Source organism: Moschus berezovskii, chromosome 14 (genome assembly GCF_049115385.1).
Source record: "Moschus berezovskii isolate FMDL1 chromosome 14, NW_MosBer_1.0, whole genome shotgun sequence".
NCBI lineage: Eukaryota > Metazoa > Chordata > Mammalia > Artiodactyla > Moschidae > Moschus > Moschus berezovskii.
Genome location: NC_142473.1, coordinates 30,926,503 through 30,950,766, shown reverse-complemented (window position 1 = coordinate 30,950,766; position 24,264 = coordinate 30,926,503).

Sequence of the window (24,264 nt, the reverse complement as noted above, 5' to 3'; positions counted from 1 at the left end):
TGGGATTGTTAAAACTCTCTTTTTTAAAAAAAAGTATAACTTCCATTTAATTTTTTTCCAGAGGATAGTTTTCCTTCAGTCTTTAGAACCCAACTCCGTACATGGGCTTTGGCAGAGATCATGGGGCAGCAGCATTAGATCTAAATTAGGTGAGAGTTTTTGGATTTTCTGGGCTTTGTGAGAATGGTCCCTGACTGCCTTACTGTGAATGGTAATGTAGTTTCACATAGAGCTTGGGAAGCACATGTATGTTAAAGACATTCTGGAAATGTCTCTGATGACTGTGGCTTATACTATGTTTTGAATGATGAACTTCTCAACAGCCTTGGGCACACACTGGTTGCAATTAGTTCAGCATATAGACTGCATGTGGCCATAACCCTTTTTTGACACGACTATTTTTACATCTTGGTTTTATACCAGGATGAAGATCCTGTTAGGAAGGGCGTTTAACACAGACAACCTCAGCCCCATTCTGGTATCTCAACCGCAAGGACCCAGAGCTAACAGTTCTTTTTAGTTTTCTAGCCTCGCAGCCACTTTTGCTTAGGATTTTCATTCCCTGGGCTATTGCTTATGGATGACAAATGTCTTGAGGGGAAGTGCCATTAAATATGGGGCTCATTTCTTTGACCTTCTCTTGTCTCCAATATCTTAACCTTTATATCCTGGATGCTTTGGTTGGTAGCTCTAAACTCCATTTATGTCTCCTCAGCCTCATGAGGCTGACTAGGTACTGCTTGGCTTCACTGTGTATTAGCTACTACCTTACGCTCATCTTGTTAGTCTCAGCTTGTCCTTTCAGCCTCTGAGCTATTGCATATGAATCAGGGGACGGCAACCATGAATGTAGGGTAACCTCTCAGTTCATTTCCCTTCTTTTTTGAATTTTGGCTCAGTCCTGGCTGCCTTGGCAGCTCTCTGTTGATTTTTAAAGAGTTGTTTTTTGTTTTTGATTTTTTAAAGTTTTTATTAGCAGGAGAATTTGTCTGATACAAGCCAGTCTACCATAGACAAGAACAGAAATTTTGTAACCTGCTTTTATGAAGGAATTTTGTGACTGCTACTTTGCACTAGACCTGGAGATTAAGTAAAAAAGAATCAAATAAACGTGAGGGAGAAGAGTTATGAAAAGATTAAATTGACATCCAAAAGACTTAGTACTGCTACAGTCCACCTGGTTCCTCAGATTATAATTAGATTTTGGTCCTCCTGCTGGGTTGGAAGAAACCTGGATATGGTTCAGATATATGAAGGATGCCACTGTGGCAGTGTTGGGGGCAGTAGAGTGGGAGACTGGAGAATGGGTCAAGGGAGCAAGGGCTAAGGTATAAATAAAAGCTGAAGAGGTACAGATTTTGGTTTGAATAAAGGGGGTTATTTCCAACAAAGATTGGTTAGGATGATCAAGAGGAACTAACTCATTCCCCATCCATGAAGTCATTTGAATGGATGGCCAAGTTGGAATGGGATGCTGTAGAGGGCATTAAAATATTGAATGTGGGATGGGCAGATGGCATGGTATATACTATACCTGACCATAGTAGGTGAGGCGTTCAATAAATGTTGAATGAACATATGATCTACTAAGTCTCTCCTAAGGCTGAGGTTCCATGGTTTTAGCAGGATGTGTTGTGTGTGTGTTGTTGCTTCAGCCATGTTTGACTTTTTGCAACCTTATGGACTGTAGCCTGCCAGTCTCCTCTGTCCATGGGATTCACCAGACAAGAATACTGGAGTGGGTTGCATTTCCTCTTCCAGGGGATCTTCCTGACACAGGGATCAAGCCCACATCTCTTATGTCTCCTGCATTGGCAGGTGATCTCTTTACCACTAGCACCACCTGGGGAGCCCTTAGCAGTATGGTGTGGTGCAAAGCACATAGGACTAGAATGTTATGTTCTTACAGAGTTCGGGAAGGAAGAACATGGAAAACACCATCTTTTCTATTTCCTCCTCTCCAACCTCAAGCTTTCGCTAGCTCTACGTGTGTGTGTGTGTATGCTTAGTCACTCAGTCATGTCTGACTCTCTGCCACACCAGGGACTGTAGCCCACCAAGCTCCTCTGTCCATGGGGTTATCCAGGCAAGAATACTGGAGCAGGTTGCCATTTCCTCCTCCAGGGGATCTTCCTAACCCAGGGATAAAACCTGCATTGGCAGGCAGATTCTTTACCAGCGAGCCACCTGGGAAGGTGCCAGGCCTATAAGTCCCAGTTAAACTTGCCATGATAAGCGAAGTTTCAGTGAAGGGGATCGGCTGGCATCTGAAAGAGGTGTGGAGAAATGGAGACTCTGAGAACCAACTCCTTGGTGACAGGTGCCCCCTATTTCATGCCCTCTGGGGGCTGCAGGTGAAGGTTTGGCAGAATGTGGCTGCCTGCTCTTCTGAGTGGTCCCAGCCTGCCCTGGGGGCCAGAGTCAGCCATGTGGGGCTGCTCCCTCCTCCTCTCTCCCTTGTCTCTGCAGCGTTTTCTCAGCCTGATCCAATGCTGCTCCCCCAGGCTCTAGCTCACTGCAGGCTAGATCAAGTTAATCAGTACCCTTAGTTTGGGGAGCCCCCGTTGGTTACCCTCCCCCACCCCCTTCCCCAAGCAGGGCTGAAGTGCTGTTCCAACCAGCTGAATCCTGCGAATGGTGCTACTAAATATTTCATTTGGACTTAACAACTCAATCTGCTTGCCATTATCCTGAGGGCCCCCACATCCCCCAGCCCCTTTCTGATTAACAAAGTCGCTGGCCGGGAAGATCTGCAGAAGCCGTCATTGAAGGCTGTGTGAACGGCTGCTCAGGGCGGGCGGGCGGAGGCCCAGCATTAAGCAGGAAGCATCGATTTCAGCATTAGCTAGCTTTTTACATTCCCAGGCAGACAATGCAAGTACCTTCAATTATCTTCAAAGCAACTGAAGGGAAGGAAATTGGTCTTAGATGTAGTAAATAGACTCCACAAAGTCCGCTGAGGCATGCAAAGGCGTGTACACGGGGGACCCAGAAGCCTTGCCGCCAAACCTGCACCTCGGCTGATCAGAATTCAGGCAAACATTGCAGCGGTTCCATTTCTCTGCACCACCCACCCCACCCTGGATGCCTGGGAGAGCATGAGGGGTCTCAAAGCTGGGCTCTCAAATGTCAAGGCAGCTGCAGGGAGCAAGAGAGAACTGAGTTTGGAGTCAGAGAGACTTCGGATCTCTTGGTTCTTTTGGTGTGTGACCTTAGTCAGGTAGCCTAACCTCTCTGAGCCTCATTTTCCTTTCTGGCAAAATGGAACTTGTAATATCTACCTTAGAAGGGAGCGATGCTGATTTCAGGGCTCTGTCTTCTACAGGCTGGACCTTCTTCTCTGCCCCCACACCATCCTTTGCTCATCTCCATCCTGGTGTTATCACCCAGTTGTGAATGTTGGCTTTCATGGCAGTCCTTCCTGTGGACAGGCAGTGTGTGCTCAGATGCTCAGTTGTGTCTGACACTTTGTGACTCCATGGACTGTAGCCCGCCAGGCTCCTCTGTCCATGGGATTTTTCAGGTATGAATACTGGAGTCGGGTGCCATTTGCTCCTCCAGTGGATCTTCCCGACCTAGGGATGGAACCTGAGTCTCTTATGTCTCCTGCAGTGGCAGGCAAATTCTTTACCACTAGCGCCACCTGGGTAGGGAGGACAGGCAGTGGTTAACATTTTTTAAAGGCTGGGTCAGGGCCCAATGAAGAACGTGGTGAAAACCATGGGCCTTCTCCCTACAGAAAAATGTGTGATCATTTAATTTGCCTATAATTTCAAGAAACTCATAGCAGCAAGGCTAAAATCCCTATGCCAGTGTTTACACAGAGCCTGGCAGATGAGTCATAATCAGAATATGTCTGTTGACTGCTTGAATCATTTCAAAGATGCTTTCCCAGCCCTGTGATTTTGGAGTTCTGTTCTACCCAGGAAACATTCATTTAGTGAATACCTATTGTGCTGCAGGCCCGGACTGGGCTTTGTGGAGAGGACAGGGACGTAACTCCTGCCCACAGATAGGGACCGAGATAGGAATACCTATATCAGTGACTCAAAGTGGTAAGACCCGGCCCATATGAAAGCTCCTTTGCCTACCATTAGCTCAATCAACTCCTGGGAAAGTGCTCTGTTCCTTTGCCTCTCAGCCCTGACCTGGGAGCTCCCATAGGGTAGACCATTGAGGAAAGACTAAGGGAGAAGAGGCAAGAGTGTACGTGTGATGGAGCCTGGTGGCAGGTGGTGCAGGTAGGGTAGTGAGAAGGCCATTGGCAGCTGGGGCTGGACGCACCATATCTGTGCTTGGGGCTGGGGCTGAGTGCTCAGGGCCTGGAAGCCAACACCTGCTAGCTCCTGTGCAGGGCCCCTGCTGGGTTAATCTATTCAGTGAGGACATCATTATGCACAATTTGCATAATCTGCCAAGCCCTGATTGCAGGGCACTCAAGTACCTGTTGGGGAAAGCTGGCAAGAGAGCATCGCTTTGTCCTTTGCAGACCATGGTGAGAGGGGTGTGTGTGTGTGGACTGGGAGACGGGGCTGCAGATCCACGAATACTGGATCCCAGAGTGAGTCTAAGAGAGTGAGTTGGGATTCCTTAAGCCTTATTTCTGGGAAGTTAGCGCATTCCCACCCTAAAGCCTGTTGTGTCTTCTCTGCTCTTAACGACTTAATTTTAAAAGGCTAAAACCCCTCATGGATATTTTTAAGGAGTTAAATAAGTGCCAGTGATGGCTCCAGTTGGGGCTGTTTGGATTTGAAAAGAAGATACTAAGATGTAAAAATATCAATATTTAATTGTCTCTTGAAGCCTGGCTTTTCAAGCAGGTGGCGGAGAGCCAAGAGTCTCCTCTGAATGTGATGTGCACGGGTGCATGCATATGCACATATGTGTATGTGGGTACATGAGTGTGTGTGTTTAATAGATGAGAATTCTTCAGGAGCACTATGTATATTCAGTGTTCTATTCTCATTTCCTTTTGCTCTCTACCACCAAAAGAGATAAAAACAGGGCATGAACTCTGTTTTAATTTCATTTAATTCAGCAAACAAGTGCAGAACACTTGTCTGGACTCCTCTGCCCTTTAGGCATTTGTGTTCCAGTAGGGGAGTAGGTCATTTATCCAAATCACCATGATACCCATTAGGCAGACTGGAATAAATTCCACAAAGATAGGCAAAGTTGTGGAACTGACTTACAGGTTGGCTGCCCTGTCCTTGGAAGGAAGCTGACATCCTGGAGACGCTCACCTGGCCAGAGCCCATCTCTTTGTGTGAACTGCATCATTCCTGGAAAATGACAGATGCTCAATAAATCGTGTTGAATGGTTGTTGGACTTAAACATTCCCTCTAGCTCTGTGGTCATTTCTGTCCACACTATATCCCCCACATGCTTGGCAGTTTCTTAGAAAAAAATAAAATGAAATAAAACTCAGAGGAAGAAAAAAGACCCAAAGTAGTTCATGGGGCCCTGAGACTTGCAGACAGTTGGAGAGGAAGAGACTGAGTCTAGATGTCGGGTCACTTTCCTTTTTTCACACAGCACCATCCACAGGACTAGGATGAGACATCAGGGGAAGCGTCTGGTCTTCTGAGGACGGGAGCTTGTATAGTCCACCCCTGGCCTTTTGAGGCTTTCAGGGAAGGAGGCTATGGGCAAGGACAAGATAACCTCTTTATTTCCTCCCAGTGTGGGTCGTTTGCTATGTCCTCATTTTATAAACACTGGAAAAGATATCAGTTAGGGGCCTCCAGGATTTTTCAAGTGGAGTCAATGGGGAATAAAATGATGTGAAAAATAAAAACAAAAACCCAACAGTTGGCCAATCATGCCTTCAGTGAGCTGGGGCCCTGTTTAATTTTTCCCCTGGAGGACTCCAGAGACACAGCCCAAGTTAGAAGGGAGTATGGGACCATCCTGTACCTGAGTCTGGGTTCCAAACATGAGACACCAAGAAGTAAGATACAATCTAGATGCTCCCCTCCTCCTCCCCACCCCCAGCCAGGAATCTCCCAGCATGCTCAGGGGAGAAGGAAGCAACCAGGGTTTCAGGAAGGGCAGTCATAGAATCTGTGATTTCTCTGGCTGTGATGATTGAGATTGGAAGGAGGGTAGAGGGAGGTAAGATGGAGGCAAGGGCTCCTCTCTGCCGGACTCTGGGGATCTCCTCCAAAGGGCTCCAGTTACAAGGAGCTGAACAGAGGCTCCCTGGAGTTGGACACCATGGACGGTGGAAGAACTGTTAAGAATCTGTTAATACCATTCCACCTGCTTCAGGGCAGGCCAGCACCCCCAGGCCATTTGTGTGGCTGACCACCAAGATGAAGCTTTGATGCTTCATATTCCAGTGACTCCTGCTAAGGTAAGGTCTTTCTTGCTGTCATGCATAGAAGAATCTAGTCCCATCTACACAGAGATGTGGCACTTCTGTTCAGTCTCCTATTGGGAGTTCTTAATTCTGTTTATTTATTTATTTGGCTGTGTTGGGTCTTAGTTGCGGCCTGTGGGATCTTCACTGTGGCATGCTGGCTTCTCTCTGGTTGTGGCGTGTGGGCTTAGTAGTTGTGGCTTGCAGGCTTAGTTGCTGCATGGCATGTGGGATCTTAGTTTCCCAACCAGGGATCAAACCCGAGTGCCTAGCATTGGAAGCGGAGAAGACAATGGCAACCCACTCCAGTACTCTTGCCTGGAAAATCCCATGGATGGAGGAGCCTGGAAGGCTGCAGTCCATGGGGTCACTGAGGGTCGGACACAACTGAGTGACTTCACTTTCACTCTTCACTTTCATGCATTGGAGAAGGAAATGGCAACCCACTCGTGTTCTTGCCTGGAGAATCCCCGGGACGTGGGTACCTGGTGGGCTGCCGTCTATGGGGTCGCACAGAGTCGGACATGACTGAAGTGACTTAGCAGCAGCAGCAGCATTGGAAGGCTGATTCTTAACCACTGGATCACAAGGGAAGTCCTGGGAGTGGGTGTGGAGGTTCTTAATTCTTAATCTCTGTTGGTCACAAACTTCTTTGAGAACCTCTTAAAAGCCATGGCCCTCTTCACCCTCAAAATGCACATACATACATACATAGACAATTTGGCATACAATTTCAGGGCATTGCAATACTTTGGCCACCTCATGCGACGAGTTGACTCACTGGAAAAGACTTTGATGCTGGGAAAGGTTGGGGGCAGGAGGAGAAGGGGACGACCGAGAATGAGATGGCTGGATGGCATCACCGAATCTGTGGACATGAGTTTGAGTGAACTCCGGGAGTTGGTGATGGACAGGGAGGCCTGGCGTGCTGTGATTCATGGGGTTGCGGAGAGTCAGACACGACTGAGAGACTGAACTGAACTGAACTGAATGGACCTTGTGGAATCATAGACAGATTCCATTAACAAGATACCTGCCTCAGAAGCACATCTCTAGTCTTTTAGGATAATATAATAAAGTTTTTGAATAGCATTTTGCAGTTCGTAAAGCACTTTAACCATGCATTGTGTTAATTAATCTTCATAGTAATCCTGCTGAGGAAGGAATTATTATATTATTGTCCTTATTCTGCTGACAAAGAAACTGAACCTCAAAGAACTGTGTCATTTTCCCATAGCTAGTAAGAGGTGAAGTCCAGTCCTTAGCTAATAAGAACTGGAGACCAGTCCTTCTGCCTGAGCTCTGCAAACGGGGCCAGGCTTGTACTTTCCCTTTGAGATTGCTCCACTTTCCACATCTGCATTAGACTGATTTTCTTGTGAATCTGTACCTGTTCTTGTTTTGTGAGATATATGGTGGGTAGAGACTGGGGCGGTCTGCCTGCGGGAATGACCAGAGACCCCCTGGGACAGGAGTCGGGGTTATTTTCTTTTTAAATTGTTTACTTGTTTTTGGTCCTGCTGGCTCTTCATTGCTGTGTTCGGGCTTTCTCAGGTTGCTATGAGCAGGAGCTGCTTTTCGCAGAGGTGCGCGGGCTTCTCTTCTTGCGGAGCACGAAGGTTCTGGGCACACAGTGTGGCTTCAGCAGTTGCAGCACGTGGGCTCAGTAACTGTGCACCAGCTTCGTTGCACTTCCTGGGCTTCCCAGGTGGCAAAATGGTAAAGAATCTGCCTGCCAGTGCAGGAGATGCAAGAGACATGGGTTCAATTCCTGGGTCAGGAATATCCCCTGGAGTAGGGAATGGCAACCCACTCCAGTATTCCTGCCTGGAAAATTCATGGACAGAGGAGCCTGGTGGGCTACAGTTCATGGGGTTGCAAATAGTAGGACACAACTAAATGACAGCATATACTCATGTGGAATCTTCCTGGGCTAGGGACTGAGCTTGTGTCCCCTGCATGGGTAGGCAGATTCTTATCCGCTGTATGACCAGGGAAGACCTCAAGGCTATTGTCTAAGTTAATGATTGCACTTGACAATCCTGAAGCTCATCTGTGACTACTTGTCACATCAGGGAGGAATCTAGGAGTTACAAGTTTCTAGGACTGGAGGTGACCTGTGAATTCATTTACTTCCTAGATCTGCAGTTTCATGGGAAGGAAAACATCTCTTCCAACTCCATACCCTGTACATTCAAGTAGCCAATATAGCTATGCCCCTTTGTGATCTTAAGTCTTCCTTTGAGTATTAACAGGAGCTTCCTTTGCCTGATTTCTTAAACCTGTCACTTGGCAGACTGTAGTGACATTAGAACAACTTTCTCTTTAATTCCCTTCCATATATTTCCAAGGGAGTTTTTTATAATATCACTTGCTCGACTCAACTCTAATGAATATGGATTAATTTTCTGCATTATAGCTATTGATCTTCGGCCATTGATCCGAGTGAGGGAGTGTTACTGCTCATAAATCCCTCCATTCTGACGGAGGGCTTCTTGGGGGCAGGAATAGGGAAATGGAAGTAACAAGAGATGAAAGAGCTGGAGGGGTAGCTGAACTTCAAAAAGGGGTGAGGCTGGAGGAGAGATTGTGGGGGGAGGAGATGGAGGGGTAAAGATGCCCTTGGTCACCTGATGCTCCATCCAATAATTCTGTTCACTCTTCTCCACCCATACTCCAAGATTTCCATTTCTGGGCCTTTGCTTATGCCACATTTCCTGCCTACATGCCCTCCCTTCTCCCTCCCCTACCAATAGGTACATATTCTACCTATTGGTTTGGCCAAAAAGTTCATTCATGTTTTTTTGGTAAGACATTACGTGTCTTAAGGAAAAACCTGAACAAACTTTTTTAGCCAACCCAATAACATTTCCAAACCCAGATCCAATGCCTTATTTTTCATCAAGCTTTTCCTGGCTTCCTCCCACCTACTGCTAGTTGGAATTTCTGTCTTTTATAGTCTCACACTGCTTTGTCTCTTAGGCACTTAACACTTCGTGTTGTGTATAGATCTTAATTTTAGTCTTTGGTCCAAAGAGATGGTCTTGTCCTGATTCCTAAGATAGGGAGAGAGCCTAGAAGCAGAAAACATGTTATGAATGGGGAGCCGCAGGCAATTCTGATTTTGCCAGAGCATGAAGTGTGGTTGAAAGTGTGTCAGTTGTGTCTGGCTCTTTGTGACCCCATACACTATACAGTCCGTGGAATTCTCCAGGCCAGAATACTGCAGTGGGTAGCCTTTCCCATCTCCAGGGGATCTTCCCAACCCAGGGATTGAACCCAGGTCTCCCACATAGCAGGCAGATTCTTTACCAGCTGAGCCACAAGGGAAGCCCAAGAATACTGGAGTGGGTAGCCCATCCCTCCTCCAGCAGATCTTCCTGACCCAGAAATCGAACCAGGGTCTCCTGCGTTGCAGGCAGCTTCTTTACCAACTGAGCTATCAGGGAAGCCAGTGAGGGTCTGTTTTAGTCTGCCATGCCATTGTAGAGATCCCCCTTGAGAGATGTATTAGTCAGGGTCTATTTAAGAGACAAAGTCCATACCAGGTATTTTGAAAATTGTAAACAAAGAGAAGAATTAGCATAAAGGACTGTAACTAGCTCAGAAGAATTTTTCACTCACTGAAAAGAGAATACTAGGGTGTCATGGAAGGAGCAAATGCAGGAAGCAGCCACCACCCATAGAACAAAGCAGCCACCACCCATAGGGGAACAAAGAGAAGATATTGCAGTTATTAAAACCTAGAGTCTTGAGAGAGGGGACCTGCAGAGCTGAAAGTCAAACTGCCAAGGAAACGAAACTACTTGTCTGGGACTGGTAAGGCTGAGTTCGAAGGAGGGGCCCGTGGGGTTGGGATTCAATCCTAAAGAGTTGGGGCTGTTCAGCTGCCTAGAATTGATTTCTCAAAGGGGTCACAGTGCGGCTGTGTTGGGAAAACTTCAAAGTGTATTTAACTGCTACCTTGAGCCAACACCGGGTAGACCAGTCTGACCAAGGCATGAAGCAAACAGGGCATCAATGGGAAGGACCAGTTGGTTCCTCCTGTAACCCTTCAGTCTTCCTCCAATGGCTCCAATGGACAGAATTGGGCAGGGAGCCAGTGCACAGGAGAAGCTCCAGTATCACAAAGTGGAGTTTGGAAGGAAAGGTTCAGATTAGACAGTTGGGCTATTTCAGGTTACTCCTTTGGTCCTCAGCATCTACATATTCCTTTCTATACAGATTTAAACTTCCCACAACCATAAAAAGAATTGTTCTTTCGCCTAACAAGATGTAACCATCTTTTGTACAAACACATTCTCATTCTATCCTCCAGATGAGGAGATGCAGTTTCAATAATCATTGTATCCAACTGTGGGGACAGTCACTTGCCATTACCAGTTGTGTTGACTACTCTTTCCAAGGGAGAGCTTCATCATCTGAGTATTTTCTTCTTTTAACAGTAAGTTAGCAAAGTTAACCTCTTATAACTTGTTTGACATAATAAGGGAAAGAGAATGGAAAGTAAAATAATAGACACATACATACTCATACACAGGAAGAAGAAAAAATGCATAACTGCCATAGTCCCTATTTGTATAACTGATCATAAAGTACGTATGCATGTATCAGTTCAGCTGCTCAGTTGTGTCTGACTCCTTGCGACGCCATGGACTGCAGCATGCCAGGCTTCCCTGTCCATCACCACCTCCCAGAGCTTGCTCAAACTCATGTCTATCAAGTCAGTGATGCCACCCAACCATCTCATCCTCTGTTGTCCCCTTTTCCTCCTGCCTTCAGTCTTTCTGAACATCAGGGTCTTTTCCAATGAGTCAGTTCTTCATATCAGGTGGCCAACATATTGGAGCTTCAGCTTCAGCATCAGTCCTTCCAGTGAACATTCAGGACTGATTTCCTTTAAGATTGACTGACTTGATTTCCTTGCAGTCCAAGGGACTCTCAAGAGTCTTCTCCAACACCACAGTTCAAAAGCATCAATTCTTTGGCACTTACCTTTCTTTATGGTTGAACTCTCACATCCATACATGACTACTGGAAAAAGACTGGTTCCAAATAGGAAAAGGAGTACGTCAAGGCTGTATATTGTCAACCTGCTCATTTAACTTATATGCAGAGTACATCATGAGGAACGCTGGGCTGGAAGAAGCACAAGCTGGAATCAAGATTGCCGGCAGAAATATCAATAACCTCAGATATGCAGATGACACCACCCTTATGGCAGAAAGTGAAGAGTAACTAAAAAGCCTCTTGATGAAAGTGAAAGAGGAGAGTGAAAAAGTTGGCTTAAAGCTCAACATTCAGAAAACTAAGATCATGGCATCTGGTCCCATCACTTCATGGGAAATAGATGGAGAAACAGTGAAAACAGTGTCAGATTTTATTTTTTGGGGCTCCAAAATCACTGCAGATGCTGATTGCAGCTTTGAAATTAAAAGACGCTTACACCTTGGAAGGAAAGTGATGACCAACCTAGATAGCATTGTAAAAAGAGACATTACTTTGCCAAAAGAGACATTTACTTTGCCAAAAGAGACATTTACTTTGTCTGTCTAGTCAAGGCTATGGTTTTTCCAGTGGTCATGTATGGATGTGAGAGTTGGACTGTGAAGAAGGCTGATCGCCGAAGAATTGATGCTTTTGAACTGTGGTGTTGGAGAAGACTCTTGAGAGTCCCTTGGACTGCAAGGAGATCCAACGAGTCCATTCTAAAGGAGATCAGTCCTGGGTGTTCACTGGAGAGACTGATGCTAAAGCTGAAGCTCCAATACTTTGGCCACCTCCTGTGAAGAGTTGACTCACTGGAAAAGACTGATGCTGGGAGGGATTGGGGGCAGGAGGCAAAGGGGATGACAGAGAATGAGATGGCTGAATGGCATCACCGACTCAATGGACATGAGTTTGAGTGAACTCCGGGAGTTGGAGATGGACAGGGAGGCCAGGCGTGCTGTGATTCATGGGGTTGCAAAAGTCGGACATGACTGAGCGACTGAACTGAGCTGAACTGAGATGGATCTTTGTTGGCAAAGTAATGTATCTGCTTTTTAATATGCTGCCTAGGTTGGTGATAGTTTTTCTTCCAAGGAGCATGTTTCTTTTAGTTTCATGACTGCAGTCACAATCTGGATGATTTTGGAGCCCAAGGGAATAAAGTCTGTCACTGTTTCCATTGTTTCCTCATCTATTTGCCATGAAGTGATGGAACCCGATGCCATGATCTTCATTTTTTGAATGCTGAGTTTTAAGCCAGCTTTTTCACTCTCCTCTTTCATTTTCATCAAGAGGTTCTTTAGTTCCTTTTCGCTTTCTGCCATAAGGGTGGTGTCATCTGCGTATCTGAAGTTGTTGGTATTTCTCCCGGCAATCTTGACTCCAGTTTGTGCCTCATCCAGTCCAGCATTTCACATGATATACTCTGAATATAAGTTAAATAAGCAGGGTGACAACATACAGCCTTGACATACTCCTTTCCCAGTTTGGAACCACTCCATTGTTCCATGTCCAGTTCTAACTGTTGCTTCTTGACCTGTATACAGATTTCTCAGGAGGCAGGTCAGGTAGTCTGGTATCCCATCTCTTTAAGAATTTTCCACAGTTTGTTGTGATCCACACACTCCAAGGCTTTGGCATAGTTGATAAAGCAGAAGTAGATGTTTTTCTGGAACTGCTTTTTCTATGATCCAAAGGATGTTGGCAATTTGATCTCTGGTTCCTCTGCCTTTTCTAAATCCAGCTTGAACATCTGGAGGTTCTCGGTTCATGTACTATTGAAGCCTCACTTGGAGAATTTTGAACATGACTTTGTAGCATGTGAGATGAATACAATTGTGTGGTAGTTTGAACATTCTTTGGCATTGCGTTTCTTTGGGATTGGAATGAAAACTGACCTTTCCAACCCTGTGGCCACTGCTGAGTTTTCCAAATTTGCTGGCATATTGAGTGCATCACTTTCACAGCATCATCTTTTAGGACTTGAAATAGCTCAGCTGGGCTTCCATCACCTCCACTAGCTTTGTTTGTAGTGATGTTTCCTAAGACCCACTTGACTTCAGACTCCAGGATGTCTGGCTGGGTAAACTATAAAAATACATTACATATAAATGAATTATATTAATATATATATTATTTTGTATACTATCTGTTCATATATTTCGTGTTTTCATCATCCTCATCTAGCGTATTATCTGGTCAGTGTTTTCTATCTGATGGAGTGTTGGAGTGACCCAAACCTTCATTCCCAAAGATTCCAAATTCTTAGGGATTCTACCTTTTTGTGGTTGCTGTGACTTTCCATTTACTCTTTACTCTTGGAAACAAAAGAAGTGAAGGATCCCTGAGAATCCCCTAGGCTCCAGACACAATATTCTCTGCCATTAAATTCCCTTTTGGTATTAATCATCCCAAATAGTAGAGTAATTCCTCCTCCACAATTTTTTGCCCATTGCTTCCATGGGGTTCCCTGATAGCTCAGTTGGTAAAGAATTCACCTGCAATGCAGGAGACCCGAGTTTGATTCCTGGGTTGGGAAGATCCCCTGGAGAAGGAAAAGGCTAGCCACTCAAGTATCCTGGCTTGGAGAATTCCAAGGACTGTATAGTCTGTGGGGTCCAAAGTATTGGACAGGACTGAGCGACTTTCACTTTCACTTTCCATGGCATAAGAGCCTCAGAATGGCCAGGAGGGAGTCTCAAATTTTTTCAGTGGAGCCCATTGGTGTTGCTCTCTTGGAAACCAAGACTTCAGATTAGCAGAGCTCAAAGTTGCAGAGACAGCAAGCAGAAATTCTGAGAGTTTTTAGTTGTCAGAGTGAGAGGAGCTAATCCCACTTCTTGCCCTCAAGTCTAACATCCCTGAATCCTAGTTACAGAAGATTTCTATATTTTTGTTGTTTTTTAGTTACTAAGTCATGTATGACTCTTTAGGGACTCTGTGGACTGTGGCCTGCCAGGTTCCTCTGTCCGTGAGGTTTCCCAGGCAAGAATACTGGAGTGGGTTGCCATTTCCTTCTCCAGGGGATCTTCCTGACTCAGGGATCAAATCTGTGTCTCCTGCATTGCAGGTGGATTCTTTACCACCTGCTACCTGGGAAGCCCTGATTTCTATGTAGCAACATATATTGGTCACTGAGTCAAAGTGCATATTGCATTCTGTAAGACAGACCCTAGTTTTTTTTTTTTCAGAGGGTCATCTCCCAACTGGAACCACAGCTGAGGCTCCAGTAGCTCATTCCAAGATTCTTTAGGATCAGTTGTTTCTGGCTGACGAGCTATGTAATAAGAATGAATTCCACGGGCTTGAGTCCATTGCCACACTTCTTTTGCTGAGAAATGAATTCCTTGATTAGAAGCAATGTTCTGAGGAATACCATGATGGTGAGTAAGGCGTTTTAGAAGCACACGGATGGTGGTGATGGCAGAAGTGTTACAAGCAAGGATGACAGATCAAGACCCAGAATGCGTGTCTGTCCCAGTGAGGACAGCCCTCTGTCCCCTCCATGGTGGAAGGAGTTCAGATATTCAAACTGCCACTGATCTCCCTGGGAAATGATGCCACACAGGAGGCTCAGTGTTGGTCTTTGATTTTGGCAGTTTGGACACAGCAAAAGTGACAAGCAAGTCAGCCTTGGTGACACAGAGTGGATGTGGCCAATCCCATGAGTAGCCTCTATCCATGCCACCAGGGCCACTTTGTACCTAGGTCCACTGAGCAAACTCTAGGAGCCTGCTGCTGCTGCTGCTAAGTCACTTCAGTCGTGTCCGACCCTGTGTGACCCCATAGACGGAAGCCCACCAGGCTCCCCCATCCCTGGGATCCTCCAGGCAAGAACACTGGAGTGGGTTGCCATTTCCTTCTCCAATGTGTGAAAGTGAAAAGTGAAAGTGAAGTTGCTCAGTCGTGTCCGACCCTTAGCAACCCCACGGACTGCTCCATCCATGGGATTTTCCAGGCAAGAGTATTGGAGTGGCTTGCCATTGCCTTCTCCGCCTAGGGGCCTAGGGAAGAGTAAATATGATTATTGATATAGCATACAGATATCCTAGCTTCAGAGTCAGCACAAGGGCCATCCCAAATGAAAGTTCACTGCATTGGCAAGAAAAGCCCTCCCTTAACCTCTGCGTCTAAGTGGGAATTGGTAAAGCTGGGTTCAAGCTCCACAGATGAGATCTGCCTACCTGGTTCTTCTTGGGGAGGTATTTTTCCCCCCAGAGTCTCTGTAGTACTAGCTGACTGTATAATTAATGTCTTTGGCACTTAGCTCTGGCTGCCTTGTGTTATTCTTTACTCGAAAATATATGCTTAAAGACAAGTTTAAATTAGTACTTGAGGGCAGCAACCATAGTGAGAACATCTTGACATCGCCGGAGACGCACTCTGCGGCTCTTACTCAGTGGAGTAAATAGAAAGGTGCAGGGAGAAGTTTGATATTTAAGATGAGAAGCGCTAGGCTTGAGGCTTCCTCTTCGACTTCTTCTCCATGTGACTTTAAATAAGTCTTAGCACACTCCCCATCACATATTCTTCTTGAACAGCATGCATGATGTTAATTGGTTCTATGCCTTGCTCATTCTGAACTTTCTCCATTTTAATGAAGAAAGATGTCTCCTTTCTTACCTGAGATGAGATACAAGTCCAGTAAGTTACAGAGTTCCCTTCAAATAGAGGCTAGTCACAATCTCTGAAAAGACTCAAAGCAAGCAGTTAGAAAAGGAGACTGCTATTGTTTCAGTTCAGTTCAGTTCAGTTCAGCCACTCAGTCGTGTCCGACTCTTTGTGACTCCATGAATCACAGCACGCCAGGCCTCCCTGTCCATCACCAACTCCCGGAGTTCACTCAAACTCACGTCCATCGAGTTGGTGATGCCATCCAGCCATCTCATTCTCTGTCGTCCCTGTCTCCTCCCGCCCCCAATTCCTCCCAGCATCAGAATCTTTTCCAGTTTAATTGGTCCCAAAGTTGTAATTGATATTCATCATCTTCCTTTCCTACTAACTATTCTAGATTTTCCAAGTATTCTTACTGGTCTTGGTAAGGACACCCAGCCATTCACCCATGAGGTGTCTTAACCCTTGGTGGCCCTTGTTGGCTTGTGGTTTTCTTTAATTGAATATTGAGCATTATCTGGGCATAAAAGCACCAAATGACATACCTGCAAATACCCTGGTTACCAAATATCCTCCTCCCTGCCCTTATTGTGTGGCAATAACTCTAACTTCTCATGATAATCAAGGTAAGTCTCTTTGCCATCATACTGACACTTTTCTTTGCTTGTTAGTTCATTGACATGAGGAACTCAAAATGGCCAAATTCATGACTTTCAGTTCAATGAAATCCTTACTGTGATCCCTGATAAAAGTTTTCTGCCCCTGGGAATCCAGACCTCTAATTTAGCTAGCTAGTGTAATGTTGTGAAGTCGGGAAGGAAAAATTCTGTATGTGGATCACTGGAAGTGATGGTGAAAGTGACAACTTCTATCTGATTCCCAACCCGTAAAGTCTAGCTATTACAGCACTCTACATGTAGGTCATTAGACTTCCCTGGTGGCTCAGTGGTAAAGAATCCACCTGCCAATGCATGTAGGAGATGCAGGTTCCGTACCTGGGTTGGGAAGCTCCTCTGGAGAAAGAAATGGCAACCCACTCTAGTATTCTTGGTTGGGAAATCCCATGGACAGAGGAGCCTAGTGAGCTACAGTCCATGGGGTTGCAAAGAATCAGAATAGACTTAGTGACTGAGCACACACACATGTAGGTCATTATTTTAACATGTATAATATATGTTAATCTCAATCCATAAAATACTGACCCTTAACTGGCATCTTAGCTGGAGCATTAAAGACTAATCTACTACTTTATTGAACTGACTGGGTGATGCGTTTCCTGGTTAAACCAGCATATCCCATGATCGTGGCCAGGTGTCCATTGGTGCACCTCGTTTGACATAAAATAGGAGCTCTGATCGGAGGCAGTGCTATATGGGAGACCATGTTAGGTTAGGCCTACTGTGAGCCCTTGGATAGTAGTGCCAGAGGAGATTTTATAGGCAGGAGGCACACATATGAAGAGTACAAATTTTGGTGAAGACAAATTTCTATCGTCTCCAGAGTGCAAGGAATCTGATGTAATCGAGGGGCTCCAAGTAACTGGCTCATCTCCTTCAGAAACTGTGCTGTATCAAGGGTTCAGACAGGTCTCTGCTGCTGGCCTGCCAGGCAGGCATCACGGAGACCAATCATGATGAGAGGAAGCCTGTGCTTTGGGGACCCTGTGTCATTCCCATTCTCACCACACACTCTCTGTTCATGAGATCATTGCATCAGCACTGATTGGATGAGGAGACGGGTTGGCTGATTTCACAGGACTTGACTGTTAAGGGTTGATTCTGTAGCAGATGACCTTTTGAGCATGAAGAGATACAAAGATCTGCATCTTTTGTGCCCACCTATGTGCCCATGGGTCTGTTTATGTGTCTTTTCACTAGACCTCCTTGTCTCAAATCTTCCAATCAGTTTTCTTCCAGGCTCCTTCCAACCAAGCCATCTGCTACCCAGGAGTCATGTATATATACAGCCCAGGTTTCTTTTCCTTCACCCACAGAAAATGATGAAGCATAATATTCCTTGTCTGCCCACTGGGAGTATTTACCACTGAGAAAATTTCCTTTAGTCACTCTTGAGTAGGACTTTAATGCAGCAGCAAGTTTTGGCTAGTACTATCATACTACAGTTTTTACAAACCAGCCTGAGGTCTTTTTATTTTTTTCCCTCGGTTGGTTTAAGAACTCTTCTACCCCGTGAGGTCATACATGTGAATTAGAGTAGAGGAATCAGTGCACACATGTTCAGTCCAGAGACATGGCAGTCTGGCTCACCTAGTATAATTGATTTGTATCTTCTGGACCTGCTCTGCCTCAATCTGAAATGTGCCATTTGCACTGCATGATAGATTGTGGTTATGCCCACTCAACCTTATGACTTTGTGGCTCTGATAATACTCATGCCATAGTGGACAACTCTGGCAACACAGTTCCTTGATTTCTTCTGGATTCAGTCTCCACTGTGCTCAGTCACTCGGTCGTGTCTGACTCTTGCAACCCCATAGATGGTAGCCCGCCAGGCTCCTCTGTCCATGGATTCTCCAGGCAAGAATACTGGAGTGGGTTGCCATTTCCTTCTCCAGGGGATCCTTCGGACCTAGGAATCGAACCCAGGTCTCCTGCATTGCAGGCAGATTGTTTACCAACTGAGCTATGAGGGAAGTTAAGAGCATGTCAGATGTCTTACCAGATGGAGCTTGTGGAAGATTCCACTAAATACCCCTATACACTATGGATACCTCTGTCTGCCACTGGTTTATATGGTCTAAGTGACATGGCAACCTGTACCCACAGTCTATATATGCCACAGAGGCTGTTCTTTTTGAAAGCCTTCAAAGTCACCTGATAATGGATCAAAGCAGTATTCCGAAGGGCAGTTCTTATACCAATGCAAATGGTTGGTGGAATGAGATACAAGAATCTGTCATTTATCTCAGAGAAAATGTCTCAACCTGCCCTAGACCACCAGCATCCTAAAAACTTCAACATTAAAAACTTTAAGGATTAAAGCAGAATCCTTAATCTTCATGGAATTTCTTATTTATTGCACTGATTTTTTTCCTTAGGCCATCTACAGTAGGGCTACTGAAAATGTGTAGACTGGTGCTAGTTTGTGAACTGTTTATTACTGCTATGCAACTAGATAAAGGCAGAAATCGAGAGGTCTGCTTTTAGAAAATTCTGTAACAATTTGACATTGCTGTGATGTATTCATGATTGGTGGAGTGTTTTATTTTACCAGGTTAGACCCAGTGTGGGTGTTTTTGAACTCACATAAACTTGTGTATATGGTTTATAATATTTTAAGTTAGTCAGTTGTAATCCCTGTGTATAAATCATAAATGTATTTCTTTTATTAAAAGATAATATCAGTTTAGATATAATTTTATGGGATTAGAGTACTGGGGTTTCATCATGAAGAACTGGAGAGTGATTGTGAAAGTATAGTATCACTTGTTTCATTCTGAAGAAAATTTAAAAATAAATACCCTGAGCTTACTTGAAATGATTTAAAAATCTCTTCTTTCATTTCTGGCCACAAGCCTCTATAAAATTGGTTCCTTTACTGTGAGTTTTACAATTAAATAAATTATAGAAATGGTTTATAGGAGCCTGCTAGGCTCCTCTGTCTATGGGGTTTCTCAGGCAAGAATATTGGAGTGGGTTGCCATTTCCTTCTCCAGGGGATCTTCCTGACCCAGGGATCAAATCTCCTGCATTGCAGGCAGATTCTTTACTGCTGAGCCACCAGAGGTAGAAATGGTTTAGAAATATTTTATTCCTTCAAACAGGGTTATAATCAACCCTACCTAGTTTACATAATTTTACAAGCAAGAAGGAAGTAAGCTTAAAGGGAATCAGTATTCACTCTTACCTTTTATTTAGTTATAAATAAGACAAATTTGTCATTTGAAGAATGACAAAAAGTTTTGAGGGTAATAGTAATTTTTTGTATTAATAATCTAAAGTACATTTTCAATGAACTTTCATTTTCAATGAAAGTATTCAATGAACACTTTCAATGTGTACAGGTTTTGTAATTCTTTTTCCCTATGTATTTTTCTGATTATATATTTATTGAAATGTGCTTTTGTGTCTATTGAATCTAGTAATTAAAGCTCTTTTGTATGTATTTTATTTTGTTTTCCTGGTAATTCATTTTTTTTTTATATCTAAAAAAGAATTTTATTAAAAAAGCACAAATGCAAAGAAATGAACAGAGGAAAATTTATGCGTCGAACCTGGACTGGTCACTTATGATAATATACATGCTACAATTCCATTCTCTCCAATCATTCCACCTTCACCCTCTCCCACAGAGTCCCAAAGACTGTTCTAAATGCCTATGTCTCTTTTGCAGTCTCTTATACAGGGTTCAGGTTACCATTTTTCTAAATTCCATATATATGCGTTAATATACGGTATTGATAATTCATTTTTACTGAAGTTTATAAAATTCAGTGTGATGTGATGAATTAAAAAAAAAAAAGGCTCTTCACAGATTTTTTGGGAAGCACTCATCTAGAGTACATCAAGGATACTTGCTGCTTTAACTCACGAAGTATGATAAGATCGTAGACCACCACGAATTTCTGTGGACTGTCAAGGTGACATGGGCCTTGTGCGCTACACCGTGACTGCTGCTGCTGCTAAGTCACTTCAGTCGTGTCCGACTCTGTGCGACCCCATAGACGGCAGCCCACCAGGCTCCCCCATCCCTGGGATTCTTCAGGCAAGAACACTGGAGTGGGTTGCCATTTCCTTCTCCAAGGCGTGAAAGTGAAAAGTGAAAGGGAAGTCGCTTAGTCGTGTCCGACTCTTAGCGACCCCATGGACTGCAGCTTACCAGGCCCCGTCGTCCATGGAATTTTCCGGCAAGAGTACTGGAGTGGGTTGCCATTGCCTTCTCCAACACTGTGCATTACGCTTTAGCAAAGAGTTAATATAACCCTTTGGAAATATATTGTCTGTGTATTGCTGCCCTGACCATGTAAATGCACACTATTTTTTCATCTTTCCTACTGATGGGGATCAAGAACACATTTGCCAAATCATTAGCTATAAGCATTCTTAAAGGTGCCAAAGTAACCACAGAATGACTTGATAGGCTCAGTGGATTCACTGTGGGTGGACTTGAGCCTAAACTCTGCAATACCCCAGTTACGGCACTATTTCTGATGTACTATCTTTATCAAAGGTGAGAGTCATGGGTTTCCACTTGATTCCTTCCCCCTATCTTAATAACCTTTAATCCATAGGCCAGGGAAACAATATAAGGGTTCTGCCAGATGTCAAAATAACCACAGAATGACTTGATAGGCTCAGTGAACTCACTGTGGGTGGACTTGAGCCTAAACTCCATTCATCATCTGTCCTCCAAAACCTCTGCTCTTTTTCTTCCAATTTTACTGATTGTGTAATTGATACATATCACTCTTCGAGTTTAAGGTATACAGCATAATGATGTGACTTACATACTTCACGGAATGATTGCATGGAATACTCTTTCCCATCCCCTCACCTTCAGACTGTGTGTGTCTTTGGAACTGTCTTTTGTAGGCAGCATATATATGGGTTTTGTTTTTGTATCCATTCAGCTCCTCTATATCTTTTGATTGGAGCACTTAGTCCATTTACATGTAATTATCGATAAGAATGTGCTTTTGCCAGTTTGTTACTTTTGGTGGATTGATTTTGTATCTTTTTTGTTTCTTCTTCTTATTTTGCTCTCTTCCTTTGTGATTTGGTGACTATCTTTAGCATTAGGTTTGAATTCCTTTCCCTTTATATGTATTATAGATTTTTGGTTTGTGGTTTCCCTGAGATTTATATATAGCAGTTTACATGTATATGATTAAGTTGCCAATCTCTTAAGTTTGAATGTATTTTAACAGCCCTTCATATTTACTACCTCACGTTTATTGTTTTTGACATCATATTTTGCATTTGTTTTGTGTATCCTTTAACTACTTATTGTAGACATAGATGATTTTTATTACTTTTGTCTTTTAACCTTCCAACTAGATTTATATGTGGTTAATTCATTACTTTTATTGTATATTTGCCTTTTTCAATGAGATATTTTTCCCTTTCATAATTTTATTTCTAGTTGTGGCCTTTCCTTTTCCACTTAGATAAATTTCTTTAACATTTCTTGTAAAGTTGGTTTGGCGGTGCTGAATTCTTTTAGCTTATGCTTGTGTGTAAAATTTTGGATCTCCAAATCTGAATGAAAGCCTTACTAGATAAAATATACTTGGTTGTAGGTTTTCCCCTTTCATCACTTTAAATGCATTATATCACTCCTTTATGGCCTGCAAAGCTTCTGTTGAGAAGTCAGCTGATAGAATTATGAGAGTTCCCTGGTATATAATTTGTTGCTTTTCCCTTGCTGCTTTTAATATTCTCTATTTACATTTAGCTTTTGCCATTTTAATTAATTGATGTGATTCTCTTTGAGTTGATCTTGTTTGGGAGTCTCCGTGCTTCCTAGGCCTAGATGCCTGTTTCCCCTCCCAGGTTAGGGAAGTTTTCAGCTATTATCACTTCAAATATGCTTTCTGCTCCCCTTTCTCCCCTTTTCTCCTTCTGGGACTTATATAATATAAATATAGTACATCTGATGGTGTCTTTGACTATATCTTATGGTGTCCTAATTTTTAAAGCTCATTTCTCCATTCAGCCTCAGTGGTTTTGACAACTTGTCTTCCAGTTTGTTTCATTGATCTATTCTTCTGAATCATCCAATCTACTGTTTATTCCTTCTAGTGTAGTTTTCATTTCAGTTATTGCATTCTTCAGCTCTACTTGGCTCCTATTTATATTTTCAACCTCTTAAAAATTTCAAACTTTTCACTCTATTATCCATTTTTCTCCTGAATTATTTAAGCATATTTATGATCATTTTCTTGAACTCTTTAATAGGTAGTTCGCTTATTCCACTTAGTTCTTTTGTGATTTATCTTGTTCCTTCATTTGGAACATATTCCTCTGTCACCTCATTTTGTCTAACTAGCTATTTTTATTTCTGTGTATTTGGAAAGTTGATTATACTTCCTGATCTTGGAGAAATGGCTTCTGTATGAGATGCCCTATGGGTCCTATCAGTGCACATCCCTCTGGCAACTTAGCTATATGCTCTAGGATTGCCCTCTATGTGGGCTGTGTGGACCCTTCTGTTGTGGTGGGTTGACTACTCTGGGCATGGCTGGCTCCTGGTCTGGTTGGTTGCCAGCCTTGTTTTTTGTTGAGGCTGATGGCCACTAATGGACAGGGCTGGGTCATGAGGCAACTGACTATAGAGCCCCAGGTGTTCTGGGACTATTGCTGGCCCTCTAGTATATGGAGCTGGGTCCTGGGCTGGGTGGTTGCAAGGCCCTGGGGGTACCAGGGCTGGTGTTGACCCAGTGGTGGGCAGAGGAGGGGTCAAAGGGGTCCTGAGCCTAGTGCCAGCTCACTGGTAGGTGAAGTTGTGTTCTGGGGCCTGTGATTTCAGGGCCCTGGGGTACTGGATTTGGTGTTAGCCCGTTGGTGGTTGGGAATTCAGATTTTCTGATGCAGCCTGCTTGATGGTGGGTGGGGGCTGTGTTCCCCACTCCCAAGTTACCTGGTTGGTATGAGGTGTCTTAGTACTGATAGGTGCTGATAGGCTGGTGGGCTGGGCCAAGTCCTAGTGATATTAAGCTAGAAGGAGAATTCCAAAATGGTACTTGCCAGCACCAGTGTTCTTGCAGTAGAAGAAACTCCCCCCGAAAGGCTTAAGCCAGTGTCTGTGTCCCCTGGGTGAGCCAGTTACTTCCTGCCTCCTTGGGAGTCTCTCTAAGATCAGCAGGTGAGTCCGATCCAGACTTCTTTCGTTACTGCTTCTGTCCTGGGCCTCGGAACATGAGAGATTTTCCCTGGTGGCTCAGATGGTAAAGTGTCTGCCTGCAATGCAGGAGACCCGGGTTCAATCCCTGGGTCAGGAAGATCCCATGGAGAAGGAAATGGCAACCCACTCCAGTATTCTTGCCTGGAAAATTCCATGGACAGAGGATCCTTGTAGGCTATAGTCCATGGGGTTGCAACAAGTTGGACACAACTGACGGACTTCACTTCACTTTAAGAGTGGAGTCTTTATTTCCTACAGTCCCCTGGCTGTCCCCAAAGTAAGCCCTGCTGTCCTTCAAATCAAAGGTTCTGAGGGCTCATCTTCCTGCAGCAGGATCCCTGGGCTGGGGAGAGCCTCTGCAATCATAATTATCCTCCCATTGTGGGTTTTTAACCTGAGGCTATGGGTCTTGAGTATACCTCATTTCCACCCCTTC